The sequence below is a fragment of the Rhagoletis zephyria genome, unplaced genomic scaffold, assembly GCF_001687245.7.
Source record: "Rhagoletis zephyria isolate East Lansing unplaced genomic scaffold, Rhagoletis_zephyria_1.1 Rzeph_scaffold_00001, whole genome shotgun sequence".
In the NCBI taxonomy this organism is placed as follows: Eukaryota; Metazoa; Arthropoda; class Insecta; order Diptera; family Tephritidae; genus Rhagoletis; species Rhagoletis zephyria.
The window spans coordinates 714170-736163 of NW_016157085.1; the positions used below are offsets into that span (position 1 = coordinate 714170).

At 33.4% G+C, this 21994-nt stretch overlaps 1 protein-coding gene across 1 annotated transcript in view; it reads right to left on the minus strand.

Moving 5' to 3' along the window:
- Positions 1–21994, minus strand: part of LOC108374498 (cyclic nucleotide-gated cation channel alpha-3) — a 391911-nt gene that overhangs the window by 97786 nt on the left and 272131 nt on the right. The window lies entirely within an intron of this gene.

Here is a 21994-nt window from a genome sequence, read left to right on the forward strand (position 1 = left end):
CTAAAATGCGCTGATGCGAGTATATTTCAATTAAAATAAGATAAGCTATTTTAGCTTAGTAGAATTTAAAATAAGGAAAAGAAGACAAAAATACTGGAGATGAGTAAAATAAAATGGAGATGAAGAAATTGAGTTGAGCAGAGAGGAGTAGAGTAGAGTAGAGTAGAGTAGAGTAGAGTAGAGTAGAGTAGAGTAGAGTAGAGTAGAGTAGAGTAGAGTAGATTAGAGTAGAGGAGAGTAGAGTATAGTACAGTACAGTACAGTACAGTACAGTGAAGTGAATTGCAGTGAACTGAACTGAAGCGAAGCGGAGAGAAGTGAAGTGAAGTTGAGTGGGCAGTAGTGAGGAGGAGTTGAGTGAAGTAGGGTAGTGTCAAATGGAGAATCGTGAAGAGGAATGCAGTGAAGTAGAGTAGCACATGGTTAAATTGAATAGAGAGAAGGTTAAAGAGAAATTATTTGAGGGGAGTGGATTACAAACAGTGGAGTGCGCTGGATTAGAGTGTAGTATAGTGAAGGAGAGCAGAGCAAAACGGAGTGAAGTTAGGATTAGAATAAGGGTGCGAAATGTGAAGAGCAGTGGTGATGAGGAAGACTCATTCAATTGGAGAGAATTGCAGTAGCACAAAAGGCATACTGAATAAGGTGCAGCTGAGATGAGTAGTATGGAGAGCTATGGGAGGATCAGTGGGGAATAAATTTAAGTGTCATTCGCAACCATAAGGAATGAACCCTAATTAAAAACTAGGATTCAAATGGACTAAGATGATGAGCGACAGCTTGATGACTGTGAATCAGATAAGAACTTGGAGTAATGTAAATGATGTTTAAATTAAAAAGATTTATACACAGTTTTGTGCTTAGTACTTAGAAGTGCGTACTACCATTCCGCAGCGCTTGCAATCTATCTCACTTGCCTGTCTAACATAAAAAAGAAACTGAAAATTATTTTCTAATAGCTGTCGCCGCTCAGAAGGCAATGGCAATGCTTCGAAAATGGACGCAGCGTGTAACGTTCATAGAACTAGTTGCTAAAAAACTAAAAATAGCATTTAGAATAAGTCGAGCTTTATTTAAAAGCTCCTAAACCTTTACTTAATGTATAAGTAGTACAATTTTTTTATGCGTAAACATTTTAGTACCCGGTATGATAAGTTTTCAGCAGAAAAATTATATTTGTTTATTTTCTGTTCAAATTAACATTTGTGCACTAGTTCAAGGTTATTTCAGGCCTAGCTCACAACTGGTATCCATATAACTGTTTCGGGACCGGTTCTGTAGTTTAATCAATAGTTCAGAAGAATTTTTGCACTAGTTTTGGACTAGTAAGCGATCTCCTCGGCATGTTTCAAGGCTTGTTCGAGATCATTTCGGGAAATATTCACGACTTTTTCAGAACCATTTCGGAACCACTGGTCGGTTGGGAGTAAATTGGCAAATTCATCGGAAATTTCACAAGGAAATGGTGCAACGGAAATGGTTGGGACTGAAACAAGTGCTTCTTGAGTGTATGCACATGGTATTAATTTAACAAAAATTTGCTAATAAAAAAGTTAAAAAACACCACTGAAGTAAAGGCGAGTACGTACATAAATGAAGAAAAGAATAAAGGCAAAGGTAAAAATAAAAACAAAGATGCGTAAGGATAAAGGCAAAAATGAAGACCAATGTAAATTTAAACACTTTACTTATATATGTATATAAGGGCAAAGGTGAAGAGGAATATGTAGTTGAAGAAAATGATGAACATAAAAGTAAAATCAAAGATGAGGATGAGGATACCGATAAAAGTAAAGACGAAGATAGGGAGAAAAAGATTAAAATAAAGGTAATTAAAGAGGAAATGATGTAGAGAGAGACACAGAGACAGGGATGCTCGAGACTTATCAATAAAATAAACGATATATTTATCCATTTTGTTATCGACATTTATCGATTATGTTATCTATATTTATTGAGCTTGTTATCGATATTTATCGATTTAGTTATCGGTATTTAACGATTTTGTTATCGATATTTTTATCAATTTTCCAATCGATTTTGCTACCAATGGTATTATCGATGTTGCCATTGAAATTTGTATCGAATTTGTCATCGTTGTTGTACGTTATTATCGTTGTTGGACGTTATTATCGATTTTGTTATCGATAGAGTATAAATATAAAAATGAAGATAATGGAGAAACAGAATAACATGAATGTTATTAAAACGAACAGGGGTAGAGATTGGGATCTAGATAGAAAAAAAAGAGAAAAAACATAACCTTAAGCAAAATCAGATATGTGTAAGTATATATTGGTTATGAGACAAAATAGATAAGTACCGTAAGTTTCACTACTCCAGTGTGGCCCAGGCGCACTTCCTTTTTTATTTATATGATTATGAAAATAGAGTTTTTTATTCCTACATGAAATGTTAGATATCAGTGAATATTAAAATGGATACAATATCGCCCTTCTCCACCAAAGCCAGCCATTCCAAACACAATACAAACATTTAAACAATCTCAACTCTTACCGAGAAAACTCTGCCGATCGATCGAAAAGCGCCGCAAGCTACCCAAATCGATAAATTGTTCATCACCCGTCAGTGTTGGCGTAATCGACAACTCAGTGGTGTGAAAGGCCGAATTGCTTTCACCACCACTACCACCGCTAAAGCCAACGCGACTGTTGGCACCGCCCCCGGTCGCCTTACTGCCGCCGCCAGCACTTGTGCTGCTGAAGCAACCCAGCGTATTGCCATAGAAACTGCCATCTAACTCAGCCATCTGTTGCTCATTGGCCGTCAACGGTTGTGTAGAACGTGAACTGTGATCGCGGTAGAGCGGACGTGGTGAGGGCACCAAATGTCGCAAGGTGCCGTTCAGTGATAGACGTGGTTGCATTATTTCAGGAAAACTAGCGCGTGGCTTCTGAGTGGACTGAGGCTGTCGACTTAGCGAAAAATAATTGCGTGAATTTAAATTCGAAGCCGGGCCAGTGCCGGTGTATGCACCAATAGTACCAACATTACTTTTGCCACCGCAAGCCACACTACCAAGATTGCTGCTCATTTTCAAGCGCTTGATTGGTGCGGTTTTTGCTTTGAATATGACTTTTTTAGTTTGACGCTTAATTTCTTTCGCTCCAATTGCTTGCGCCAAGCATCTGCTGCCTTTTGCTTGATTTTCTATTGCACCATTCGGTTTCGGTTTTATAGATGTTCTTATTGGTGTGTGAGCAGTTTTTGGCTTCAACTGTTTGTATCGATGCCGATGCCGCTTGTCCGTGACCACTTGACCACTTGCTTCCGGCTCATCCGCATCTAAGATCCGTTGCTCTTCATCGTGACTATGAAAATAACCGGAAATTGGTGAAGTTGGTGGTAAGTCTATTTAGTTGTTTTACGTATAATATTATATATATATGGGTTGTTATTGTTGGTGCAGCACACATTGTTGCATAATGAAATATGTATGTAGTTTCGTGTAGTTTAAGGAATCGATAAATGGTTTGTGGTGCGGACGGAAGAGTAGCAAGCAGGCAGGCGGGCGGGCGGTCGTGCGGATGGGCAATTGTGCAGGCGCATGTTTGTACAAACGGATTGCGGATACAGGTAATATGATGCATTGGTGAGTTTGTCGAAGGATAAGAGGATTAAGAGCGCGCGCCAATATGTTAGCATGTGTGTGTGTGTTTGTGTGTGTGTGTGCATATGTATGCAAGAGAGCGAATGAGATCGAGAAAGAAATAGACCATTGAAAACTTGGTTATTCAATAATTCAGCAGACAATTTGTTGCGGCTAAGCGATGAGCTACACGTGAAAAGCTTTCTCCGTTACACAAGCACAATATGTACAGTAACAACAAAGTGGGCGAGTGTGGGTGTGTGGGGCTAGGTTACAAGCATGGTGATGGCAGGCGATCGGGCAGGCAGGCAGGCGGGCGGTTTTGGCTCTAAAAAAAAGCTTGATATAAATGTTTAAATGTTTGTATTTTCTGGTTGCTTTGCAAATTCAGCCACTGACTGAGTAATTGAGTAACTGCATAAAACTTTTACAAATAAATTAACAATAACAACAACAACAAGTGTGGAAATAGCACACAGCAAACACTGTGCATATAGCGGTGGATTTGGGCACTTAACTGATGCTGGTTGCGATTGCCGTGGTGAAGGTGCTTTTGTTGGTAGGAGAAATGTCAGTGAGTTTATTTAGTGGCTGGTAGTGGCAGTGTACTTTTTAGGCAATTCAATTAACATGTAATATATATATAATATAGATATGCAGTTTTTGATTGTATGTACATATGTATTTGTTTTGTGGCATATTAATTTTGTTTATTTGAATCTTAATTTTTGTTCTATTTACTTTTATTCCATCGATTTGCTAATTATTCTCATTTTCCTAAACACTATTTGGTTTGCTCTAATAGCATGCCAATAATAATGTGCAAAATTTGTGTGTGTTTTTAATAACCATAAATGATATTTTCCACTATGCATAAACAATCACACAACAAATTGGAATTATTTAACAATTAGCGGAATGTGCATTACTCGCTTCATACACACAGGAATTTTCAACACACTTACTTATACATATGTGTGTAAGTAACACACGAGCTATAAATTAATAAATAATATTGTTTAAATATTTTCGTTGTGTATTTTATTTTGGCATTTAATACCCATATTATGCCATTAATAAATATGTATACCACATAAATTAATAAACCTTTATTTTGTGGTATGCACAAAATAATACACAGGCACTAAATATAATGAATTCTAATGGCGGTCAGAAAAATGTAAAAAAAAATCCAATTATTCCGCTATATGCTTAGAAGTACGTTGTGTAAGTATAAATTAAATACGTATTTTGCATTTTATAGTAAAGTTTCAAGTTAGCAGATTCAAGGGTTTAAGTTAAAAATAAAGGTATGAAGTCGAAAGTGAAATGTAGCAAACTAAATGCTTACATCAATTTTTATGTAACAGTTTTCTAATAAAATCTGTTTTTAAATATTACCAATAAATTTGTTGATATACAGTGAGTCCTCCAAGTGATCACGTGTTGAATTTTTTTTTTAATATTCATAATTTTTTTAATAAATTTTTTTTGTTATTATTTCTCCATAAAAATATTGTTCCAGCTTTAACCAAAATCACATAAATCACAGTTTCGGACTTTATAAAAATTTTAAGAAAATTCAACAAATTTCCATCAAAATTTCACCTTTCAAAGTTTTATATCCCAAACAATTTTAGTCTCATCAAGTGCAAATTTCAAATAGTTAAAAAATACCACAGATTTTTGAGAATTCTTTTTGGCGAGGGATTTTTGCGCTTTTTTCCATATAAGCATGAATTTCTTATAAAATAAAATGCCGGAGACCGTTCGCAACAAACTTTCAAAAAATAAACGCCAGTTTTTGAAAAATGCACTTTTTATAAAAAAAACACGCAAACGTGGTTTCCCAAAAAACTCAAAAATCAACGCGATTTTTTTTTCTTTTTCCTTTTTTGATGAAACTTGCACTTCATTGGACTAAAATTGTATGGGCTATAAAACTGCATGCCCTTAAATGTTCTAAAGATTCAGATAAAAAGTTAAAATTCTGATGAAAATTCGTTGAAGTTTTCCTAAATTTTTTAAAGAGTGAAACTGTGATTTTTATGTTTTTAGTTAAAGTTTGGATGGTATTTTAATAGAAAAAATAACAAAACTATAGAAAAAAATTTTCTCAAAAAACCTTACGAATATTAAAAAAAGATCAACACATGCTCATTTGTTTGAGTCACTGTATGTATGTATGTTTTGTAGGGTTGCCCAAAAATACACAAGAAAATAAGTTTTTTCGTATTTGCTTGATCAAAACCAACCCGAATTACGAGAGCAATTTGAAATGTTTATGACTTTTTGAAAAAAAAAAATATATATATATATGTATTTTTCTATAAAACAGCGTTATTTTTTTTCTCAACACATAGTCTATCTTTAGCTTAATGCATAAAAAATAAAAAAGACTTTATACAACGTAAATTTTAATGAAAATATTACTTTCGTAAGCTCTTTAAATCTGCAAATTTTATTTTATTATATATAAAATATAATTTTGTTTATTATTTTTTACATATACCATACTTTCGGAAGAGAGCCCGAAGCACAAAAAGGAGCCTGCAGTCTCATACTTATTCTTCAAGAAAGGAAGGGCAAATAAGGTTGCCAAGTATTCCAACTTCATCGAGCGGTTTCAGCACAGCGAAGTGACGAATAAGGTATTCCAAAACGAATCTGCTATCCTACTTGATCAATGAGCAACCCCTCAAAGCCTCCCAGTCATTACTGCTTTTTTTGTAACGAAATCAGCAAGAATATCCGTCCGTCACTTAGAGGTATTCAAATTAAACCAAGTTTGTTATATTTACAAACATAATTTAGCTGAGACTTGCATTAATTAGTTTAGCAGTACTAAGTTTGAAGGTTGTCCAATGACTTGATTTGGTCTCATGCCCCTGCACCTATCTTCCATCATATTGTACTTGTGTTTAAGAACTGAAAATAATATGGCTTGGAATACCGAAGGCTGCGTACTATCCAATAATTACCACCTCACTATCCGATGTCATTTAAGTGGCATGAAGTTAAGTTTAAAAGATTTTAAAACAATTGGGGTGTGCTCCCAAAAATGTCAAAATACTCCCCAAAAATGGCGGTTTTTACTACTCAAAAAAAAAAAAATAGAAAACGGCAGCACTAGATCTGACGCTCGAAGGTAGATCACGGCACATGAGACTAGAATATACCAAAAATTTAATCCGTCATGTATAAGGATAAAGTAAGAGTATAATATACCAACGAATTCTACGAACTCTTCACTTTTTCTTCTCTTGCTCTCCTACTTTATACTTAAATAAAAAACAAAAATATTTAAAAGTCTGTCGGATTTCCTCTGACCCAAAACATGAAAATCAAATCGCCAAAAAAAAATTGCTTAAAATTTCAATTCAAATTAGGATTGCAATACAGTAACACTTTTACGCATTTTTTACCTTCGTAATTTGAAACCGATATGACTTAGGACAAAATAGATGAGCTTTCTAAGGTCGTGCTTCTGTACCTATTCATGTGCGAGTATATTTTCATTTTAACTTTAAATTTTTTCCCCTGCTTACACGCCTATAGAACTGCGCTCGACAGCTTATCTTCCGGCTTGACTGCTTATAACACCTCTCAGCTACATGTTGCACGTTGCTGTCTACTCACAAGAGATGTGTAAATTTCGCGTTGCGTTATTTACGCGCAAACACTGGCATCATTAAATATTTATTTAATTTTAACAGCCTTCGCAAGGAGCAGGCAAATTCGGCATTAAACTGGGGATCTACCACTTAACCCAGAAGAGAAGACATACGTACATACATAAGTGCATATGTTAGCATTTGTGATGTATGTACATATGTATACAAATGTACGCACCTGAAGACTTGCAAATGTACGAACATAAGAGTAAGTATGCGGATGTTGGTATGTTTTTACCTGTCGAAATAAAAGTTATGATGGCGTAGCAGCCTTAAAAAAAAAAAACAAATAGCCTTATTCTTGCATATGTAAGTATGTATGTATATAGTATATTCGTAAGCAAATAAACTCAACTAAATGTTGAAGATTCCGCTTAGCTTAGCGCGAATATTTAAAAGGAGGAAATTTCAGAAACTTTATATAGTTTTGGAAAATTAGCGTAATACCGCCCACATGTAACTATATATGTACGTAAGTTTATCTCTCATATGTCTAACGGAACGTTCTATCGAAGATATTTGAAATAGGGGTAAAACCACCCCTGCTTACCAAGTAACGGTAGTTTTCGGAGTGATGAGAAAACTATATTGAATACATGCGCCGGGTATTCGGGATATTCGGCACCGCCTGAACTTAGACATTTTTACTTGTTTTCCTTATGACACCTCCATGTGTAATGACATGGCACAAATTTGAGACTAGTTCATTGAACTAAGCAGTTGGAGCAAAATCTACAAAAACCTTTTATATATTGATAAAAGGTTTCTGCTGAAGCCAAAGACGACTTTTCATATATTCAACTTATAGTGTTTTTGTGCTAATATGTGAATAGAGAATCAACGCTAAGTATGCTAACAAAGTGGCGGTTAATTGTTTTCATATAAATACTGAATGGTTTACATATATATGTACATATTTACCACTTTATTTAATTTAAGAAGTTTAACTTAAATAAGTAGGCACTCGAATAATGCGTATAAATAGATATTCGTATTCAGGTAAAAATAAGAGCATCGTGTGTGTACGAACCACTTATTTAGGTTATATGCTCACAATTAACACAAAATGCAGAGTATTTAGAAATGTGTACGATTTATTTGCACTTTAATTATATGTACATATGTATCTCTACAAAACACTATTCGAGTATGAACGAGTATCTGTAAATAATGTACATACTCGAGCAGATGTATGCATGTATTTTCTTATGTCTGTATTAGGGTTGCCACTTTGGTAAATTATTATCAAAATTGGTAGAAAATATTTGGGTTGGTAAAAAGGTAAATTTTTTTTTATTTTGGTAGATTTTGGTAGATGTCTTTGTTAATTTTATTGTGGCGTATTAACGTTTATTCCAACAATGCTAATGAGCTTTGTACCACAATTTGTTTGTTACGAAAAATGGAAAAACAACAAAGTCTAATAGCCCGAACACAATGAATCCGACGAGCTACAAACCACAGCTGTCAAATTATTTTAACACGTACTCTTATGTAGATAATTATTTTGGCGACGAACGGGGTACGCGACGGCTGTGGTTGTGGCCAGATTAGCTCTATTTCTATTTTTCTGGCGACAGATAAGGTTCTTCCTCTTCTTTTATGTCAAACTCATACAAATTCATGATGTCGCTGCCGAGTTCAAAGAAAGCATGTCGCCATCGACAAAGCCTTTAGATAATGAAGATGATAAATTGGAAGCTGTGGTCTGTAGCTCGTCGTTTTCAATGTGTTCAGAACTTAAGCGGTAGAAGTTATAGCAGCTATTTCGGAGATCACCACATCTCCTCATTCTTTTTTCTAGACCTCAGCAGGCATCGATCCCGCATCATTGATGTGCAAAGTCAGAAGCGCTAACCACTGGGCTATGCACATCACGTAAAATGAACGCCTGGTTTTATAAATGGCAATTTTTAAATGAAAAAAAACCCTCCACAAAAGACCTGCGACAAAAAAATCAACGGGAATTTTCAGATGCATACTATTGGCTTTACTAAAATTCCATGTGCTGCATACCAAAAATGTTCTAAATATTTAGAGTAAAAAATTTTTCTAAATGGTGTATATAGCAAGAATCCTTTATGGGTTAGGTTAAATCGCAGACAATATTCGTATACAAACGAAAAAAGCAAACAATTTTTTACTTGAAAAACATTGCGAATATAAAGAAAATCACCAAGGGGCTTTTAGAGTTACGGTATTTGTCTATATTAACTCCAATTGAAGCTTCGTTGTTGCCTTAAGTTTCATCATTTTCCCTTTTGGTTGAAGGAAACTGAGAAGATGATATTAAGGAATCTTTTGAGATTATGTAATAATATTATATAATTTTTATTGAAATAGCTAAAACATAGAACAAAGCTATAGTTATTGGTAGATATTTTCCAGTTTTGATAAATTTGAAGTGGTTTTCGTCAGTGGTAACCCTGGTCTGTATATATCTGTTTTGTAGATATTTAGATATTCATATGTATATGCAAACACACATACGTATAGTATATACAAGTTTATGCAGTTTGAACCACTTAGTTTATTTATGTGCCACCTGTCTGGCGTGAACAAATAACGCTTGTGTAAGTCTCGACAGCTTGAAAATATACTCAAAAATATTATGCTATCAAGAGCAACATACTTTGTGAAGCCATTTCAGTTATGCAAATACACTAAAAACTCTGAAACTCATCTGAAATACATACATATTTACTCAACATCGAAGCGTGTGCCATTGAAAAGGGTTTGGCAATTGGCACGTTTTTTTTCTAAACTGTCTAACAGTTACTTTTGCTACCTACCTTGTCAGCTTTTGACATTTTAAGCTAATTTGTTGATGCTAAATATACATAAACAATGGATATAGTACCCAGCCAGCAAAGAAACGTAAATTTTGCCGACAATGCAGTTTAGTTCAATTTTCCGCATCCGAAAACGCATAGAAAAAACTCCTACAGCTATCATCAATTTTCGTATCCAGAAAATGTTCGAAACGTTTGAAAAACATGATGTCATTTGAAAGCAATAATTGTATTTTATTTGCAGAGGAGTGTGCCACTATTTGTTAGCTTCCGGAAGGTGCCGGGTTCGAATTCCGTCAGGCGTTTCCTAATTTTATTTTATTTCTTTTGATTGATGAAAAAGTATCTGTGAAGTGCAGAAGAAAAGCGTATTGCACGAAAAAATCAATCAGACAAATTTCAGAAAAAAACAGCCGAAAAAGTATGCTTTCCACCACCATTTTCGGTACTTTTCTGTACAAACTTTTCTGCCACACACTTTAGTGGGAAAACGGATCGTAAAAGTATACGAAAACGGAATCAGTAAATGGAAAAAAATTCGCACTTCATCCACTTTTTCGTCCGTTTTCGGATCGGTTCTCGGATTTTTTCTGTCTGGGTAGTAACTATGGCGACATGTTTAATTGTAAATGAAAGCGGTAAAATCTATGAGACATTTCGAGGATTTAAATAAGGATAGTCGGACCTAGTATTAAATATTGATTCAAAAGGTCAGCATATTAAAAAATTAGCTTTGGTTACTAATATCTGGAAAATACGTTTAATACCAATACGTGAAAAACCGTAATTCAAAATTTTACCAGCAGTCGCTAATTTTTTCTCCCACAAAAAATGCTTTAAAGATTTTCCGCTTTAAGATACAGGCGAATGTTTCCTATTTTTCGAGAGAAAGAGAGAGAGAAAAGCAAAGTTTATTTTTATGCATATGTACACGTGTATGTGCTTTTATTAAAAAGTACCAAATTGGCTTCCTGTTTTGTAACACAAGTCCACGTCCATCTCTCAATTACCAACAAAATGTCTACGCGTTTGTAAATAAAACTGTACAAAGTAAAAATCAAATAATAACGTTAATAAGCTCCGGCTGACAAGCTTTATTTCCAAAGTTCTGCTAATAAAAGACAAAAGAATAAAAACAAAAAATTCAAGCTGCAACACATATTACCTCAGGCTTAGACGCACGTGCCACACAGCAACAAATACGACAAAGCCGGTAGTCTTTTAAATTTCAGCTTCGTAGCGTAGATTGATGACTTGTATAAATGGTATTTGCTATATATAAATTACCTACTTATATCATACTTAGTGCGCAAAGGAATCTGCGTGTATCTGATGTATTTATTTTGCTCATCTTCATTTCTTGTTTTCAAATATTAGCAACTGTATATTATTTTATTTGTATAAGTACATTTATTTTCTCGTGTATGTATGTATGTATACTCGTTAAGCTAATAGCGACCTCATTTTTATGATTTTCTGCTGGCAATCAGTCAGCTTTATTTATATTTATTTTGCCATTTAATATCTATGATGAATGTTTTTTTTTTAGAAGGCATAATAGTTTGAAAGATTTTTTTTATTCTCGCACGAAATTCTTGCAAAACAAAGCTTCCTTGCCAACTTTATCTTTGCATCTGGCACCAAATATTCTATTGTGATGGCCACTTGATCCATGGACTTTCAGGCCTAGGTACAGGCAATCTCAACTGGCCCTATCCAATAGAACGATCCCCTCCAGACTCGTCAAGGAGTGTTTTGACTCACTCCAACTCTTGGCAGCCAGGAACACAGTATTACTATGCTGAGTACCAATACAGGGAAGGCTCATCGTCTACTTATACTTGTAGGACCGGACCGTTTTATGGACCCAGTCGAGGCTCATAATCGAAGCGTGGGTAAACTAAGAACGCAATAAGTACTGGGTAGAGGTAGGGGGCCTTAGAAAGGCCAGATTTTTTAGTTATCCTTTTGTTAAGAAATACATAAATCTCCTGAACAAAGCCAACACCAAGCTTGTTATTGGTAACCTAACTGGCTATATTTTTTCTCCTTTTTTAATTAGTTAATTTCATTTAATTTTTAGAAACTTATTTTACTTTTATATTTTTTAATCTTATGGTTTTAGAAAGAGAAATATTTCTCTTTCGTTTCACTTAATTTATTTTCTTTTTTTAATAATTTTTTTACTTATTTTAAGCTGCCTTTCTTTTGATTTTTATTTTTTGTTCTTTTAAAAAGAAAAATATTTTTTTCTTTGTTTTAAGTCCAAATTTTTATATTTTTTAGATTTTTATGTTTTTAGATGTTGTTCAAAAAAGAAAACTATTTTTTTAATTTCAATTTTCTTTTTTGAATTTCATTTTCTTTTAATATTTAGATTATATTATCTTAAAAATAAATTTATGTAATATTTACTTTTTTATTTAATTTTTAGATTTTATTGTTGCAAAAAGAAAACTATTTGATATTTTTAGTTTAATTTTTAGAACCCGTTTTTTGCCTTTTATTAATTCAATTGTCTCTTATTTTATATACTTCATTGTTTTAAAAAGAAATTATTGCTAATTTATTTAATTAATTGTTAGGGACTTTTTTATCTTTTAGTTCAATTTTTATGTTGTATTTTTATTTTTTTTTTTTATTTAACTTAATTTCTAATTTTATTTTTTCGTTTATTTTAAGAAGCTTTGTACCACGACTGTTTATTTTTTTGCATGGAATAGACTGCGCGAAAAAAATTGCCAAAAATCAACGGTAATTTCTAGCTACTTAAAACGTGTACTTCATTATAATAAAATTGATTCGGCTACAAATCTTCATACTAAAAAAAATCAAAAAAATCTGATTAAAAAGTTGAAAATTTGCATGAAAATTTACCGAATTTCGTGTTTTTTTAAGAATGAACTATGTTTTTATAAAAAATTGGCGGAAAAATATTAGATAAAAACTTGTTGCATATATTGTGAAAAATTTGCTGTGCCAATTCTTTTTGCCGGCAGTGTAGGTATATTCATATACAAAATTTATAACAGAGGCCTGACAAAAATTTCTAAACTTCTACAACCTTTTCAAATCGACATGTAAAAGTACTTAAGGTTGTCAAAACCCAGAAAATGCCACTAAATTTTTAATTAGTAGTTGGTTGCACAAGGTAAGCAACTGTCCAGCTTTTAAATATATTCCCGTTAAGCCATTAGAAATATGTATAATGAAGGCATGTTTTATGATATTTGGGCATACTGAGCGTGAGTACTGAGGACAAACACAGATGTAGCGCTGCATGCGGGTACATAAAAATACTCACTAATACTTAACAGCTGACACTTTGTGCAATCATGAAGTCGAAGAGGGAGACAAATACTATAATGTTGTACGTAGTTAGTGCATACTCAGAAATGACCGTAAAGTAAGCGAAAGAGTAATCAGTTTTCAATTCTTTATCGCCTCAGTACTATTTTGTTTAATTTGCCTCTGCTCTATCGTTATTTTTTGCACTTCGCCTGCACTTTAACGATTCCAGGTTAATGATGCGTTGCAAGTTGTTTCGCAACTTGTAAAATTTAGCAACAAAATTGCGTGAGCGTTAAACTATGGCCCGTAAAAAAAGTAGAGAGAAGTAGTCAATATACATATATTGAATGCACATAAACGACAACTGCAGTGCGCCAGCATATGGGCACATGACCGTTATGCATGCCATTTTGATCCCTTCTCACTCTTCTTTTCTTTTCGATTTTGTAAATTTTTTCTGCAATAAAACGAGCACATTTCGCACCCTCAAGGAAGATACAATATAGTTGCACTTTTCAATTTTTATTATCGACATAAAAAATTGTGCTCTTATCATATTTTTGTTGATTGATTTTTTTTTTAACTACGTCCTGGTGAAATTGCGTAGAAAGAGATTGGCAAATATCAAAATATATTTAACACACAAACTTGCATATGGATTTTTTATTGACTTCATATATTGTGGCAGATACATGCAGTGCAGAGAGAGAGAGAAAGTTAAGGACCGAGTTACGACTAACTAAAAAAATTTTAAATTTTAATATAAAAATATACTAAGCTTTTTTTTTTATAAATCTAATTCCGAAATCTCTTGCAATCTAAAGATTTGCTTAAACGTAATAGAGCTAAACTGATTCCAGTGATTCTGGAGGCTTTACTTCTTGGTCATCTTCGAAAGGAAAGAAAAGCAAACACTCTTCGCTTCTGCTGGGTATGAATCTCAAACTTTATTACTAAAAAACAAAATACAAAATTCAGAAAATAAAATGCATAACACAAAATGCAAATGTGCTAAATACCAAACTAAAAATGCAAAACACGAAGTTCAAAACAACAAGTTGAAAGCACAAAAAAAAATATAAAAAAAAATATAAAGTTTCTACTCTATAAACCAATTGTGGCATTTTCAAATGTTTCAGGAAGGCTCTGCATTTTTTTCTGTTATCTCAAAACTTCGAAAACTCCTAAAGCTAATGCACATGAGAATAAACTATTCGGCCAAACAAGCAATACCACAAACAGCAGACAATGCAAGGCTTTTTGTGAGAAAATCCTTGCATGGTCACTGCAATATTAATGAAACCGTAAGTGCATGATCTGATTTGCATTATTAAATGCGTTGAACACATAACTTTTTTCCGAATTTCCAAGGACGCTTTGTCACTTCATTGAACTTTCATACTGATTCTTGCATACATACATAGAAATGAGTAAATCCACGTCAAATCGACCATTGCAATGGTTGGAATCGATTATTTTTGATTTGGATGAATTTTGGAGAGAATTTTTCTGTTCATATAAAGAACTTCTGCGAAGGAAAAAAATTTAATTTTTTTCTAAAATTTATGCAAAATTTTATATTATATTTTGAAAGTGTTTTTAATATCCCAAAAGCTATTATAATTACAAACTGTTTTTGTAGTGCTTTCGTAATATTCAGTTTAGGGCTATCAAGAAAAAATATATAAAATTTTCGCAGAACAAAAAATAGAATTTTAAAACTAAAAAAATTTTAAAAGCAAACACTTAAAAAAATGTTTGCTCATGTTTTTATATAATAATTCTAACTGATCTTAAAATATTTTGAAATTTTCAAGAAATTTTCTAAAAAAGAGATGTAACTTTTTGAACTTTAAAAAAAATCCATACGCTAAATAAACAATGATACTTACAAAAAAAAATATTTTATCTAAACTTAGACTTATGGTCTTATTCATAAAGAATAAAGTAGTTTTAAAGAGTGTTATAAAATTACATTTTCATACATTTTTCAGTTAGTGAAACTTTTTTAAAGCTACTTTATTTTTTAAAAATAAGGCCGTTAGACTGTACAATAAAATTTTGTTTTCAAAATTCAAAAACTTATATCTTTAAAAAAATATCTTATTGAAAATTTCAGGATCTCCTAAGATCAAATATTACCTTCAAAATGATATTTGTAGCTATAATAGTTTTTGAGATATTCAAAACATACACTTGCAAAATTCGGCAAATTGTGAAATTGTGAACTTTCGAATTTTTCTTTGGCAGAAAAGTGCTGACCAAAATGTATCCGAAAATTCTGAACTCCAACCAATGGTCGATTTGTCATCGATTGACCTATCTGCATCGACAGACATATGTACATACATATGTGTATGCATCTTAAGCACTCTAATATAAGTGACGGTCGACTATCATAAGTGTATGCTAAAGAAATGAAAGAAAACCAAATAAAAAAGGTATGGGTATGGAGTAATTAAAAATGCAAAACCTCATAGATCAAAATGCTATATAAAACTTCAGCACTGATATACCAGTGCGTATGAGCAACATTTTTTTGGGTAAAGGCCAGTATGCTGCTCTCAAGAAAACGGCCAAGAAAAAAATTGCCTTTACTTTGTGCGCGTGTGTTTTTTTTTTCAAAAAAATAGAATTAGTCCTTAACATTTAATTTCAAAAAAAAAGATTGCAAATTTTAAGGTACATCAAAAGGCCAAATTTTAAAAGGACATTTTGAATACCTATTAGTTTTTATGCAACAGAATTTTTTAAATAAATCATATCCTAGAAATTTTAGAGTCGCATTGAATGTAATCCTGACGTCAGAGAGAAAAACTAAAAATGCAGTTTTACTATATTTAGTCTCCAGTTTTGAAAACAAATTGATTTTTATGTGTGCAGGTAGGGTGTTATCAATACAATTTTAAGGAATCGTGAGTATTTTGGAAATAAATGATTGACATCTGTATCTTAAATTGCAGGGAGTAGAATTTTGTACCTTTGCTTCCTTGTAATCTCACTTTCCAATCCATTTTCTTGCATTCACACCCATTAAATATTCTCGAAATTCATCTCCTTGTTATATTGTAAAATAATTGACAGCGCAAACTATGCTGACACTTAACGTTAAGTTCTTCTCAATAACCTTTTTCTTGTACGGGTATCGAAGTACTTGTGTGTGTATTTGTTTTTTTTTCGCATTCACATCCTTATACAGCTGTTTGTTTGAAAGAGAAAACCAGCAAATAAAAAAGAAAAAGAAAAAAACATAAAAGCATTTAAGTAAAAATTGCTTTTGACCCCCTTCTACGTTATTATCCTTGCTGCTGTGACGACATCGATTTTTTGTGGTTTAAGTTACATCGAAGTGACAGCAGCTGCTCGTAGACTCTTGAAGGAGTCACTCAATTGGAGAGTCAGTAGGTAGCCAGCCGGTCAGCAACGCAGCCAACCAGCCAACCAGCCACCCAGCCAACTTTTGATAGGCAACCAAGCATCTGTGCTGTGGAGTACTCACACTTCTCGTTGTGGCAAAGTACAGGAAGTGGACGACAGCGCAACTTAACCGTTAAATGTTACGGCGTTTCCAATGTTATTAGTCTCTTTGTCAGCTAACTAAATTGTGTAGTCCGCAGGCGGTCGCAAATAGTTTGAGATTTTTTATTTAGAAGAAAGTACACTGACTTTTTCTTTATAATCGGCAGCTTAAAATCTTTAAATTCACTGCTTTTTCGACACTTAGCTTTTAGCTTATCTTGATTACCGCTGCACCCCATTTAAACTATCAATAATTTGTAGATATTTATACTTATGTCCTTTTTGATTTCTTGTTTTGATGGAAAACTCACAAATTGCTTTAGATAGGGTTTGCTTACGTGCTTAAGCACCCGCTTGAGCTTTGTCCGTTGCACTAACCTTGCTTGAACTACCACAATTCTTGTTCAACACAACTAGTTGGTCTTCAAGTTTATTTGTTTTTGTAATTCTTTAATAGTTCTTCAACCACATATTTTTTTTTTTGTATCCTCATTTTTAACCATTTTGAACAACGCACAAGTTTTTTGCCCTTTTCCTTTTAGTTAATACTTTTCTTCTTTTTAATTAAAGTTACTTTCATGTCGCCAGTCGAAGTTTGCCTTCAACATCTTAACTCCCTACGACAATTAAATTCTCCGCTCTTTGCGGCGCATTTTCACACTCTGTTGCCTTTTTGCTTTTACTTGCCTCTTGTTTGTTTAATTTTTAATAAAGACGTTAAAAGTCGGTGGGCGCACTTGCTCACTTTTAAATAAGAAGCTGTGCTTAGCTGTTCACTAATTGGATATTTCTGTCATCAAAATGCAATCATAAGTTTTTGTTTGACTTTTTTTAGGTCAAAAGGTTAAATATGTACACTGCGCGAAATCTATACAATACGCGAAGGCATTTTTTGTTCAGGATAAAAGATCCGCACCGTTCGTTCGATTTCCAAAAATAAGGTGTCAAGATAACTGTATGTGCAATAAGGTTTTACTATTTCGATAAGAGTTGCCACCTTTAAAAACTCAAACTCATATTATTAAAAAAAAAAAAATTAATCAGTTATTACAAAAGCTTTATTCCTAAATATGCTTCACCATATGGTTACCAAACGAAAGGGGTTTCTGAAAGTAGTGGTTTGAAGAGGGTTTCCACCTGCTTGAAATGTCGAATTTAGTTTACTTATACACGAGTTATAAGAAACATCAAAATATGGATGTCAAACGAAGGAGTGTTAAGAAATATTTAATTTGAACGCCAGAATATTTGTGAGGTGTTGAAAGAAAGTTGCCACCTGTTTAAAAAGTTAAATTCAAATTATTTAATAAGTTTAATGATTTATTAAAATACGGGTATCAGTCGTAGGGGGTTTGAAAAGCTTTTACTTCTGAACTGTACTTAGCGGGGTTGCCACATGTTTAAAAAATCAAATTCCACTTAATTCATCAGTTAATTAAAATATGTATCGCAATTTCAGGAGGAGAGTTAAAAATGATTAAGCTTGAAAATACTTTTGAAGAGAGCTGCCACCTGTTTGAAAAGTCTCACTCAATTAACTAACACAAAAAGTATAAGGAAAATAAAAATACAGTAGTCAAACGAAAGAATGTTAAGAAATCTTTAGTTTGACCATCTGGAATGTTGGAGAGGGTTGCCACGTGTTTAAAAAGATACATTCTAATTATTCATTTATTTAGGAGGGTTGCCATTTGTTCGAACAGTCAAATTCAAGTCAGCTCTTCAGTTTATTGAAATACATGTGTATCACAATGTCAGACGAAAGAGATTTAAGAAGATTTTAGTTCGGGAATACCTTTGAAAGGGTATTTCAAAAATGAGAGGTCAAATTAAAGAGTTAACCGGTAGATGTAAAGTTTTTATTTTTTTTTTTTTTTAGTTAAGAACTTTTTTCATCGGTAAAGCACGTACTATGCCAGACTGCTATTCACTGGGACTCGGATCTCTTATAACTCTAACTAAGATTTGGGATATTTTACTATTACTTTTTATATTCTAGTGGCCTTATTCATAAGAAATAAATTAGGTTTAAAGGGCTTTATAAAGTGACGTTTTCATACATTTTTCAATTTACAGACCTTTTTTTAAAGCTACTTAATTTTTTATGAATATGCCTGTAAGACTTTAGCCAAAAAACAAAATGTTGGAACATATTCGGTTTGACGTGAGCTGGACCGACTTTAAAATACCGCCAAAAATCGATTTTTTTTATTAAATATATATTTTTTTTAATTGTTTGCCTGCATAAAATGTACAAACAACATACTCATAATAAATAACAATAATAATAATGGATTGGCGCTTACATATATGTTATTGTTTGGCCATGCATCTCCTCCAACCTACAGGGACCTACAGATTTGCGCCGACTCCGAACGGCATTTTGTGTTTTCATGCGAAGCTGTTTTCCATGACAGAAATGCACTCACAGGTTTCGCATTGCCTGACGAGGGTCGACCGCTATTTATTAGAAAACAACTTGTTTTGTTTTTTTTTTTTCATTTTTTGATGTTGGGTTGCGCGCGCCACTGCTAACCACATCACCACAGCACAATCAATAAGAATCATTTGTAAAAATCTGACTTAAAATAGGACTTGGAACTTTTCATAAGCAAATGCCTTATATTCCCCAAGTACCACGAAGTGACAGCTAACCGCTGTGGAAGCGCCATAGCGAAGAAACAGTATAAGCTACTAGTCACGTGCTAAACGTTTTCAAAAAAAAAGTTGCTCGGAGACAGTACCCTCTGTATGTCCACTAGGGTGGTCAAAAACAAGTAAAGTCGCAATTTGAATGCTCACATCCCCTAGGATTGTTCTATATATATATAGGGCTTAAACCCAGGCGTTGCGGAGTGAAAGCGCGCACTGCTTACCACTACACCACAGCGGCCGACCCCTGTTTTTACCTTCCTTTTGTTAACTCGGGATGTAACTATGTAATATTGATGCGCCTAAAAGATGCAGCGATTTCTATTCTCAAGTTACATACCTAATGACAGTACGAATGAAGGTTTTAGTTTTTTAAACTATAATTTTATTTACTTCAAAGTCAAAAAATATTTAGAAGTAGCTCAAAGTTCTCTATGTATTTTAAATGGGTTAAACGATTTTTCGTGGAAATAATATAGAATTCCTGAAAATCAATATTTTTCGATCGAAAAATCTTCTTTCCCTTCAGGAGACTTTCAGTAAAAATACTAACGATTTTAATGGGTCCCCTTTGCATTTTTTGGAGTTTTTAGGGGACCTATAAAAATAGTTCATATTAAAAAATGGTTAAATAAACAGTTATTAGAAGTCTTTTGAAGAGAAACAAAGCTTTACGGTCGAAAAATATTGGTTTTCAAAAATTCTATACCATTTCGATGAAAAACTGTTTTTCCATATCAAATACAAGCAAAAATTTGGGCGCTTTTAGCGACCTCTACATATTTTTTGTTTTCACAATAAAACAATAGGGGTTTAATTTTTTTCATTAGGGGGTGAGAGCATTAAAATTCTGACTTTATTTTGTTTTGTACCCCCCTAATATATACGCATATGTATGCCTTCCTGCTTAGCTGCGTGAGTCTAAATTGTTACATCATTTGAATGCGAGTTACATTTCATTTGTGGGTCGCGTAGTTGCGGAAGTGTTTCAGCTTTGTTTGTAATATTTTCTTTTTTGTTTTTCACGAAATGCCCTTTTACTGGCAGTCTTTTTTCGCTTGTTCATTACTTCCGTTTGTTCGGTGAAATTACTGTATCTTTTTCGCCTACCTGCCTCCTATCCACTCCAATTCCTTCTCATTGCTTTATACTTTGTCGCTTTCAATTTGTGCCGAATTTCCTTTGATTAGCAAAGCTTATTCCGATGTCACTTTGTTTTATTTGAATTTATTTTATTTTCCCCATTTTTCTGTGACTACCGCCATTTGTTTTTATATAGCTTCTACTTGCTCGCAACGCGCTTTTGACTTTCTCCTTTGCGTTAGGCCAGCGGATTATAGTCCGAATTTTTAAATTCGTTTACTTTGAGTTTTTTCGCACTTTTTCTATTTTATATATTAGCGTAAAGGAACTTTTTGATATAAAAACCTATAATACCTTTGGGAGTGGCGAGTATGCCGCTTGAGCTGCTTGAAAAGCATTTTTTCGTTCATTAGCCTCTATCTAGCGGCAACAGATTTTGTGCCCAGAGTGATTTGTGTACTTTTGTAAAGCTTAATATTTATTTATAAACTTGTAAGCAAGAGTTCCAGGTCTTACCCCATTTATTTTTACATTTCAAATCGCTCCCAAAACATACATATAAATACTTGAATTTTTATCGCTTGCGTTTTATTTCATTTTCAGAACACTCAACACTTTGTCAAAAATTGTTATTCTTGGCAGCCAATTTTGCGCAATGACCTTTGGGCAAATGTTAAATATTGTCTTATTTATCCGGAAAATATGTATGTATGCAAGGCATTCGCATGTGTTCAATAGGTTGCAAAGTTTTCAAATACTGCAAAACTGCTCAAAAACAAAGAAAACGAAGCACGTTCACAGGCTACTCACATAACTGCAATAGCATTAGTAGTTCCACAGTCATATACATACATATCTATGTATGCATGTATATGACAAAATATCGGCATTGCTTAGCCGAGTCTTTTTTGGTGGTCACAGCTGCAGCTAAATTTTGGGGCCAAGTGAAGTTTAATCTAAACTTATAGCTAGCAATCGGAAATAAAAGGACAACAATAGTTGAATTGAATGGTAGCATTTTGTTGTTGTTGTATTTTTGTTTTACTAACATAAATGTCAGTAACAGCTGCTGCATATACATACATACATATAGTACATACTCTGCTAGGTAGTGGGGAGGACATTTTGTGCGCGCATGCTGTTTATTAATGTTGCTCATACGCCATGGCGATTCATTGTACGAATAATGTGTAGAAGTATTTGTTTTACATATGATAGTTAATAAAGAATATATAGTAACTGGAAGCTTGAAAGTTTTTAGTATCACTCATAGAAGGTGTGGAGGTCCACTTTATCTATTGCAATGATTCCGTTACGAACCATAGAAGGATGCACTACCAATTCTGTTAGAGAACAAGTTTTGTTTATAGATA